This window comes from Cebus imitator, unplaced genomic scaffold (genome assembly GCF_001604975.1).
Source record: "Cebus imitator isolate Cc_AM_T3 unplaced genomic scaffold, Cebus_imitator-1.0 Scaffold222, whole genome shotgun sequence".
Taxonomy (NCBI): Eukaryota; Metazoa; Chordata; class Mammalia; order Primates; family Cebidae; genus Cebus; species Cebus imitator.
In genome coordinates, this window is record NW_016107537.1 from 2659886 (window position 1) to 2671041 (window position 11156).

General features: G+C 46.5%; 1 protein-coding gene across 7 annotated transcripts in view; it reads right to left on the minus strand.

The window, feature by feature from the left end:
* BCL2L11 (BCL2 like 11) overlaps nt 1–11156 on the minus strand; it is a 73474-nt gene that overhangs the window by 15193 nt on the left and 47125 nt on the right. The window lies entirely within an intron of this gene.

Consider the following 11156-nt stretch of genomic DNA (forward strand, 5'->3'; position numbering starts at 1 on the left):
AAAAAAAAAAAAAAAAAAAAAAAAAAAAAAAAAAAAAACTAAACTCACAGAGAATGGCTAGAATGGGGAAGAGACAGCCAAGAAGAGTAGGTAATTCAGCTGACCAACTGAGATCAATGTCTTGTCAGTTTCAAATGCCAAGTCCCTGAGAAGGTGCTCTCTGCTGAGCAGTGATCATTGCTCTCCTCTTGGTCAGCGTCTTCCTCTCTCACTGAGTTGTAGAAAACGGGAATCACACATTCAGGATACTCTCCCTGGGCAAGGCTTGCATCCACTTTGGATATTTTTCAACAAAATCATGGCAGGTTTAAGGAGAATAACTTAAGTCCCAGAAAACATGACATAGAAAGTTCTTGGCATTTGGGAACACTGCTAGAGTTCTGCCTCTCTGAAATTAGGGTTTTATTTGATATTTCTTAGAATGAAACCATTTAACTTGCTTGATATAGTCCTTCAGTTCTTCAAAGAGTTAAGATCACAAAAAAAAACACCCCATAAATAATGTAAAAAAAGGTTGTACTTTATCTTGATTTGCTGTTCCCCTCCCCAACTCTTTATAATAAGGTCTATTTACGGACCTGAGAAGCAATTACAAGGGGAAAAAATGTAATCTTAGTTCAGTTTTATAACAATGAAAGTAGTTTTTTTTCCTGCCTCGTGTATTATTTTTAAGTCAGTGTGGTATTGTTTACATAAGCCACAACTCACTGAGTCCAAAGTCCTTCAGCTTGTATATCTGCCTTATGCATTTAGAGAAGGGGATCTACAGGCGGGAATGTGTTTATTTAATCCACACGGGACTCCTTTCCCATTGCTTTGGACTCCATGGGTTAGACTTTACCTCTAGATCAGACAGTCCCTCCTCCCCAGACCATGAGTAATCGGCCACGCTGGCCACACATAGGGTTTTGGTCACAAGGGTAAGTCTACTCCCTTACACCTTAGGCCCTTTGTCTATCTGTCTGTCTGTCTGCCTAAACCTTCACAGCCCTGCTAGGCAGGTCAGTCCTGTGGGTTGAACCAGGTTGAAGCGACAGGGATGTGACCTGTAATGATGTGAGAGCCCGCTTCCATTGAGAAAGAGCTCCCAGAGGCCTCTTGCCAGACACCATCGGAAAACAGCCACTGTGCCCCAGGGCTGCCCTGGCTTGATGGCCAGCAAGCACTTTATGCCTGATTTCCTCTGGAGGGAAGTTTTGAGCAACTTCTGTCTGGGTGCTGCCTATGGGTGCACTGTGAAAGGCCATATATGACAGGGTCCCACAGAGGGATGCTATCAGGGGGTCTAGAGGAAGATGGGGAGCCTCTCTCATTCCCACCCAACTTAGTATTTCTTTACCTTGTCCAGGCTGCTAGGGTAGGCACACTCTTCAAGAAGCAAGAGCTATGTCATCTCACAGACGTTCCCTGAGCACCTACTATGTGTCAATGCTAGGGACACAAGGATGACGTTCACACAGCTCTTATTCTCATGGAGCATATAGTACAGGCCTTGCCAACCACAAGACCCCCAGAGATTAGGACCTGAGTCCTTCCCTATCAATCATCCCATAGCCACCCCCAGGTCTAATAATCCCAGGTTCTAGCACACATTAGACCTGGAGCTCCCAGAGTGTTTGCAAAGCCTGCTGCCCAGATAATAAGAGTGAAGGTGGGATTGCGGGCGCGACCAGGGAAGGCACCACTGGAAAGTGACATTCAAGCAGAGCCCCGACTGCTGAAGACGCCATCCCTGTGGCTATCAAGGGAAGGGCGATTTAGAAAAGGCGGGCAGCTGCAGCCTTAGGTGAGAGTGAGCTTGAGTTGTTCTAAGGAACGGCAAATGGCATACTCCATGAAAGATCCCATGATATTGACATTTGTTTCCCCAATGTGTCCTTTTTCTTTGACTCTTGAAGACTTCTGTTTTATACCAGCCACCAAGTTTAGGAGCAACTAAATTGTCCGAAATGCACACGCCACCCAGAGCAGCCAGTGATAGTACATTCATCAAGACATGGTCAGTTATTTTCTTCAGGGGAATATATTTATCAGAATCCTGGCAGCACTATGGCTCTGGGCACCAGCTTTCAAAAAGGAGAGGAGAAGTAGTGTCCCCAGAGCCTGAAAAGGTGAGATGAGGGAGGAAGAAGGGGCTACCATGAAGAAAAAGGGGACTCTAAATGGGAGAGCCATTGTGCTAAAGGGCTGGACCTGCTGTTTAAAGAGGTCTATCATTTGAATAGGCTCCGGGTTCTCACTACTCTTGAAAACGGCAAACAGTACATACATATGATGAAGGGCAAGTGGCCAAGAACTGGCTGGGCTTTCATAGAAGACGATTTACCAGAGTCCTCATCAGAGAGCTGTCATGCACCCATCCAACAACTGTGTGTGGAGGGCCTACTAGGTGCTGGATCCTGCTGAGTCAGAGGGACACTGGCTAATGCTTGCAGCCCCACAGACAGAGAGACATAATTTAAAATATTACTATTAAGATCTTCCAGCAGGGGTTGGAAGCATTTACCTGCAAGCCATCAGAAGGCCATCCCCAGAGCTTGGTGACTGCAGCTGGAGTCGGGCTGAGAGTTACCTGGGAGCAGCCACTGTTCTGAGCCTTGCTGGCTGGGGCAGGGGTAGGCAGTCTGGCCCTGAGAGGGATGTGGAGGGGAAAGGGTGGGTCTATGGAGGCTTCCATGGAGGGCATTTCTGCACAGTATTGAGCAATCAGAAGTGGAAGCTCCCCTGGAAGAGTTTGGTGTCTAACTGGGGGCAATGTGCATTGTGGTCTGTTCCCCAATATAAATAATCATTCATTTTCCCCTTTAAGTGTTCACACCTGAATGTGCACTCTCAGAGCCTGCCCCATGTATCCTCCTGTCCTTATTTTTCAGGGGATGACGATGACACTTTTCGCATAATTATGAGATCCCCCTCACACTCCACACTCTCCTGAGCTATGGAAAGCCAGGCTCAAGCACAGCATGATCCACCCGAGTTCACTGCCTGTGCCACACACAGATTCACTTCCACCTCTTGCCCTCCTGGTGTCCACACCACAGCTCTGCCTCTTGTCTCTGACCTCGCCGACTTCTTTGGGTTTGTCAATAGCAGGCTGTGACTCACCAGATGATGACTAGACTTGCCCCAGGCTCACAACCTGACGCCACCTCACCTCCACTCTGCCATGGCCTTGGCCTTGGGCCCTGCAGTCCACTCTGTCCTCTACTCACCTTGAATTTGGCTGGAGGCATGGATGCCTATGCCAGGGCAAATTGGCAGGGGGAAACAGAAATGAGAATTGATCATTTTGCAACTACAACAGAAATTTAAACAGGCAGAAAGCACCTTGCTGAGTGCTATCCTTCAGAGCATTCTCCCCAGGGAGGCTCGCTGGACCGATGCTGCTGTGGCTGCCCTGCCACTGTTGGAGTCATTCTTGGCAGCTTTGAGCAAGCTGTCATTCAGCAGACCCCAAACGAAGCTGCACACTGGAGTCACTTAAGGAGCCTTAAATAATATGACACAGTAGTCCCACCAGAGACTCAGAGAGGTGGGCCTCTGGTGTGGGTATTTTGTAAAAGCTCGTGGGGGAGTCTAACATCCTCCAGGATTGAGGACCTCCCTCCTGCGCCCTGTCTGGCCTGTGTTCATAGATGCTCCATACAGGCCACTGGGCCATCATCCACCTCTCACAGATGCTCAAGGCCCTGTTTCCCGGGTGTTGTGTTTCATGAGAGTGTGGTACAGCAAAACAGAGCACTCCATTCACTCTTCCTCCACCCGAGCCCCTTCCTGGCCTAACCCACTTCCCACTCCTGCTGCTAATCTCAGGAAGCGCCACCCTGCCAATTGTTCTGACCCAAATCATCCTTTAGAATCCTTGATTCCTTCTGTTCCCTCACCTTCCCCATCAGGAAGCCCTACCTCCCCTCTTCCTCCCAAGCCTGTCTCCCCTCTGTCCACATCCCAGGTCTCCCAGTGTGGACTCCTGACTTCTGCTCCCAACCACACACAATCCAGGCACAGCGACAATCCAAGTATAGCTCTTAATTTTTTAATTTTTAATTTGAAATAGTTTCAGATGCACAAAAAGTTTGCAAAATAGTAGAGATACTTTCCTTATACCCTTTACCCAGAGTTTCCAGATGTTACCATTTGGCCACATTTTCCTTTATCCTTCTCCCTTCCAACTGCCACCTTCTCATCAGACTTTTTTCCTGAACACTGAGAGTAAATTATGTGGTGCTCCTTTCCCCCAAATACTTCAATGTGTACCCCCCAAAATGAGGACATCCTCTTACATAACCAGAGTTCAGCGATCAAAATCAGGAAATTAACACGGATGCAATATTATTATTACATCTACATATTTCCTTCAGATTTGACCACTTGCCCCTATCATGTATTTTATAGCGACAGAAAATTCCAGATAGTGTATTGCATTCAGTCAGTCACCATGTCCCATTGGTCTCCTGTAATCTGGAGTTTCTGTCAGATTATGTTGCTCCTATAACGAGAGCCCTCCACTGTCCTGGGAATGTATGGCCAGCCCTCTCTTGGGCATGCCCCCTCGCCCTGCAGCTCGGCCTAATTCTCAAGCCCATCTCCCCAATCCATGGCTTCCTCCCTCTCATGTCTTCTATGCAGCCCCTTCCTCCCCACTTGCTGTGCTGGGCTTTACATCGCTAGTGGCTCAGTCTGGACCACTCTTCTCTGGCTGCTCCTGATCATCCTGAGGCCTCAGAGGAGAGGCCTTCCTTTCTCTGGTCCCACCACCACACCTGGCCCACCATACTCTGCCTTGTTTATTTCTTGCACCTTTCACTGTCTTGGTCACTGGTTCCCCTGTGTGTTATCTTATGCCTCCGACCTCCACTGAACATCAGCCACATGAGGGCAGGGGCTTGTCCTTGCTAATTCCTGAGCCCTTAGAATAAATTGTGCCTGATATACAATAGACGCTCAATGAACTTTTGCCGAGTGAGTGAATACATGAATGAATGCAAGTCTTTTAGACTATTTGGGTTAGAGACAATAGAATCCCTTCACCAACACTTAAATAAGGAGATTCTATAGGCACTCATTGAAGAGAAAAAAAAATTTTTTCCCTCAGAAAGACTTCCAAAGTATCATCCAATGCCTGAGGAAGCTTTGACCCATCACTTTCTTCTTTTAAGGTTTCAGAATTCAAAGTAATAGAATTGATTTACTTTTTAAGAAAATATACCTGATCTCCTAGTCGGGGCTTTTTGTAGCTGGCGTCTCAGCAGAAAAAAGTGACACATATTGGCCTGAAGGTTATGATTAACATTGAGGTGAGTTTCTGACTGAGTCAGAGACTCCTTGGAACCTACTCCATGAGCGGAGATGGCTCCCTTTCATGTTAGAAGGTCCTTGAGGGGCCTTTGAGCGCCCTGGAGGACCTACCCATGATGAGGTTAGAGGCCTGCATCCCCAGCCTGTCCTGCGGGGCCTCCAGGCTCAGGCTCAGGAGGTCAGGGGCAAGCCTGGGCAGGCAGGACCAAGTTGCTCTCACTTAAACTTGGGAAGGTTCTGCATCTTCACTGGGGAGACAAATCCTTGGCTGTAGAAATGTGTAAAGTCGGCTGTGAAAGCTGTATGCTTCCCTGTGTGTACTTGTACCTCATTACATTTTTTTATAAGGGAAAGAAGAAGACCGGAGCAGCTCCAGCTCTTTGAAAGCAAACAGCAGCTCCTGGGGATGATGGCCTCCCTGAGCCCCCAGGGAGTCCAGTCCTGCCTGCTCTCTATAGGATTCACTGCAAAGTTGGATCCATGGGGTACTCAAAGATCTGAACCCCAAGCCCTGCCCTCCACTGGCGCCCTAGGGAAGGCGTGCACCAGGTTGAGACAAGCAAAAGGAACATGTGCACCCAGCTGGGGCTGCATCTCAAACACAGTGTAGAGCCACAGGCAGTATGTGCCTGGCAGGTGGGGTAAGATGTGGAGGGCTTGGAAGGCTCTGGGTTCAGAACAATTTCCTGCTCCCGGTCCAGAGAGAAAAGATTTTAAGGCCCAGACAGGAATGGCATTGGGGGGTGGGGGTTCTGCTACTGATGGATACTGACCAGCTGCTTCCCACCCGACCTCACTCTAGGCTCCTAGCTAGGAAGGCCACTCCCAGGGGCTTCTGATCCCTTTGCTCCATCACCTCAGCACTGCAATGGCTCCATTAAAATGGACTTAAATCCCAACAAATGCCTGGGGAGCTGCTCCACCCCAGTGGCAGAGTGAGGCTGGGGCAGTGGGCAGGAGGGGAGTCCACATCCTCCATCACAGAGAGGCCACACCTGTCAGGGGTCTGCGTGGCAATTAGCAGGCTTGGGGAAAACCAGGAGCTCTTGGGACAGCCCACATGTCCACAGGAGGCCCTCAGGTTAGGTCAAAAGAATCCATGACAAGTGCAGGACTAGGGCCCCACAGCAAGAAGAGGCACTGGCAAAGCTGAAATGCTCTGGTGGCTGGAGATGCAAGTGAGACCTGGGCCTGTGCATGCACATTCTCACATTGGATCTGGACCAGGCCATGGAGTCATGAGTCCTCTGAGTGCTGGCAGCTATGCAGATTCAAGGCTGCAGCACAGGCATCCTGTCTGGGGCGGACCCTGGCTGGCTGGTCTCAGCCCTCTGCTGCTTCTGCTCCGATGGGCCCTGCGAGGCAACAGGAGAGTGGTCAAACGTCCATGCTCTGGCAGAGCCACACTGCCTGGCCTCACATCCTGGCTCTGCCACTGAGAAGCCTGATGCCCTTGGGCAAGTGGCTTAACCACATCATGACTTGGTTTGCCTGTCTGGACACTTGGGGTAGTAATAGCAGCTGCTTCAAAGGGCTGTTGTTCTGAGATGAAAATGAATTATGAGATGCTTTGAACAGTACTTCACATGTCGCAAGTGCCCAATGGTTAGCTGTCCTTATAGCATCATTACAGGAGACCCTGAGATGAGGAGGAAGTGGGTGAGACAACTCACGGCACTGCAGGCCCACCACTCTCACTTCTCTAAGCTCCTGAAACAGCTCTCCCCCTGGGAGCTGCACTAGAGAATTTTTCTGCTTACTAATTGTGAGACCTTGAAGAAAACAGCCTCTTTATTGTGCCCTGGTTTTAAGCATTTTAATATTCTCATCTGTCTAGTATATGGTAGGACCTTAATACTCGGATGGAGATTTTAGGAAAATGACCACCTAAAATATATTTTTAATGGGGTTGCATAAGTTCTCTGATATCTGCAATGAGACGTTACAGCTTTACGGTGTACTTTTAAGAGTGGTGGGCCAAGTTTGATCTTGTTTAGCTATTAGATAAGGGGTTATTGTAAGAGCTAACTCTTCCCAAATCTGCTTTATGGAGACGGAGTAGTTATTATAACCATGCCTTCCTGGGTCCTTTTCTATAATACATGTAATCACTCTATAACACATCCAGAAACAAGGGCCTTTAATATTCTAATATATCTTCTCCTCGGTAATACAAGCTTCTAAGGACTTAGGGGTTACCTCAGGAAACATAGTTTCCAGGAAAAAACAGCAAGTGGTTTAAGTCACCCAAAAAGATTAGAGACCACCTTTTTCCTTGTTATTTCTGCTCTCCTCACAGCCCAATTCTGGTCTCGCCAGAGGAGACCGTCATAATCAGCCCATCACCCTACACCTTCTAATTCATCTTGTTTAAAGAGAACTTCATGCAACCTTTTTATCTGGTCCTTCTGACAGGTAGGAATGAGTCAGTGCAGCAACAGAAACCAGCCCTAGCTATTTAGCACAAGGAAAAAGAACATGCTGGAGGGTAGGCGCCCGTTGCATAGTCCAGCAGGCAGCTCAGAGACAGGGCCCAGGGTGCCGGTGGCTGGGCAGCCGGTTACCATGGCCAAGATCACTAACGTCCTCCTGCAGCTTCAAGGGTGCTGCCCTCCAGAGGGCCCCTCCTTGCCTCACTTGCTCCAGAGTCAAAGTGCTGGGAAGTGCATTTTATCAGCCAAGCATTAGGCCGCGGGCCTGCCCTCAGCGGTACCTCGGGCAGGGAGAGAAAGTTTGAGAGGTGGCAGAGGCAGGGGCAGGCAGGCACACAAAGGGAAACTGCGGCGAAGATAAGGGCTGGATACCAGACATCCTCCCCCCTTCCCAGAAAAAGCAAACTGGAAATGTGCGGGATTTATAGGAAGAAAAATCAAGTGTACTAAAAGCATCCAAAACCAAACATAATCAATGGATAAAAGTATTACAAATCTTGACAACATTTGGAAAAATGGCAATTCTTCCCTAAACCAAGGGTCACTGTAATCCTAAATGAGACCTCCAAAGAACTTTCCAAGAAGCTTCAACTAATTCTAAGATGCAAATAAAAAGACAATGTAAGATAGTCACAATGATTTTGAAAAATAAAGACAATAAATTCAGAACAGGTAAAACTCTAGTAATTAAAATAGTGTACATTAAGCAAAAGGATCAAAGGAAAAGGGAAGAGTTGAGACACAGAACCATATGTATGAGAATTTGGTATACTGTCAAAGGATCAGTTTAGGCTGGTGGACAAAAAGACAACAGTGCTGGCTGGCTGTGGGGGAAAAATCACTAAAAAAATAAATTCCAGATGGATTAAGATAAAAAAAAAACCCTAAACTATACTGGTTATATGAATAAAACATAAGAAAATATATTTAAAACTTCAGCATAGAGCTGTCGTCTTAAGACACAAAATACAGAAACTAAAGATTGATAAACTTCACTTCTAAGGTGACAACTTCTACATAAAGTACACCACAAGCAATTAAAAAACATGCAGCAGAATAAAAACATATGTTCACAAAAAAGACTCATATGCTTTGTATGAGAGTATTCACAGCAACTTAATTCATCATAGCCCCAAACTAGTAAGAACTCAGGTGTTCATTAATAAGACAATAGACAAAGCATGGTTTGTTCACACAATAGACCACCACTCAGTAATAAAAAGGAAAAAAATTACTGATAATTTTAACATGGATCTCATATGCTGAGCCAAAGAAACCAGACATGAAACAAAAGGCCATATACTGTAAGGTTCCATTAATACAAAGTTCAGAAAGAGGTAAAAGTAATTTTTGATGGAAAAGAACTTCAGAGCAGAAGTTAGTTACCCCTGGGGACAGGAGAGGAGGGATTACCTGGGAAGGAGAAGGAGGTAACTTTCTGGAAGTTATGGTAGTGTTCTTTATCTTGACAAGGGTTTGAGAAACAGCTGTATTCTTGGTCAAATTTAGCAAATGCACACATAGGATTTGTTTTACTTTATGTAAATTTTATCTTTGGAAACAAAAATTAGAAAAAAAACTAATGAACTCTAAATGATGCTGAAGTATTTGGGGATAAGAGCACTGGTGACTACAACTTATTTTGAAAGGCACCAAAAAATAAGCCAGATTAGTAGATGAATACATGATAATGCAAAGGTAGTAAAAGTTAAAGGGAGTGAGGGTATTCGGTGTTCTCTGTAAAACTCATTTTGGCTTTTCTGAATGTTTGAAAGTTTTTATAATAAAAGGTTGGGGAAAAAAGGCAACTCATAGAGCAAACTCTATGCTTGTGCTCTGGCAGTAGTTAGTATGAAGTGGAGTCACTAAGGAAAGACATGTGACCTATTGCTAAGACAGAACCACATACAGAGCCATGACATGTAGGGTCCAGACATACTAGGGTCATGGGGTGTCCCCTCTCACTGTGTTGAGGCGCTGGATCCGAGAAATAAGGAGACAAGACACCAAAAGACTGGATAAGAGCAGCTGGGCTCAGGGGGCCAATGTCACTTACAAGCAGAGACAGCCGAGGCCCCGAGCATCCAGATGTGTCTGTATTTATTTGGTATAGGGTGGTGGGAGGGGGAAAGGTAGTGAGTGAGGTCATCTTAAGGATAGTGATAGGGTCACGACAATCATGTGAGCAATAAACAAGGGGCCCATCCCCATTAAGTCACCGAGAGAAGGAAGTGGGCAGTGTGCAGCAACGAGGGTGCAGTATGCAACATCTCTTACGCAGGGGCAGGCAACTTCTAAGGTTTTCTATGGGAGGATGTTTCAAGTCAGTACAGTAGCAAGAGCTAACAGGGTATACAGCCACGAGTCACGATTATACCAGAGGGTTTTTAAGCCCTCGGATGTTCGAGGGATTGCCAGCCTGAGGCCAGCTTTCCACAAGAACTGGACGGAAGATACTATAACTCCCTTACAGGAGAAGTGACTCTTGCTCCAAGCCTGCCATACAGCAGGTATCTGTACACCTGGGCCGGCCTGCCATGTAGTGCATGCCCTTTCAGGCAGAGGCACTACCACCTGGGCCGTTGATTCTTGTCCTCTTGGTATGGTTGTTTTTCCCTAGTTTGTGCTCTATACCATGTCTGCTCTAGATACTCCTCGAACTACAAACTAAGATATGATTATATAAAAGGATCATATAGAAGGATGTAAATGAGCAGTAAATTATTCTTCAGGCTCTAATAGTTCTGGGAGTCTGCCTAGCTCTCCTTCCTTGGTGCCCAGAAGAGGGGTTACCTACATGGCACTTACAGAAAAGCAAAACTTCTGTGTAAGTGTAGACACACACACACACACACACACACACACACACAGACACACACTTTGCAGATTAAGGGTCCCAGAAGGGGGGGTTACCCACATGGCACTTATAGAAAAGCAAAACTGCTGTCTTAGAAACACACACACACATAAACTCTCTCTCTCTCTCTCTCTCTGTGCAGATTAAGGGTCCAGGAAAATGCAAACTGCTGCCTCAGGAGGTAGGATTAAGAACAACTTGATTTGAAACAAATACAATTTGAAATAAATAAATTTACAAGACCATATTCATGTACTGCTCACCTGATCAAATGCATTAACAAATTATTAGTCTAAAATGAAGCTGAGTCTCTTTCACTTTCCCAGCACTAAGAATAAACGTGGCAAATAAGTACTTTCTTACTAGATTTTTATCAACTGTATCCCCAAACAAGGCTTTAATTTCTCTCACTCATTCCTAAGGCAATTCCCTTCCACCCTGTATGACAGGGGTGGGAACTTAGCGGTTCCTGGTCATCACTTCACATCCAGGGTCTAGGTATGTTTGCGTGGCCCCTTTGACTCCGAGCAGGTGCTGCAGACAAGCCCTTTCTATGGGGTGGATGGGGT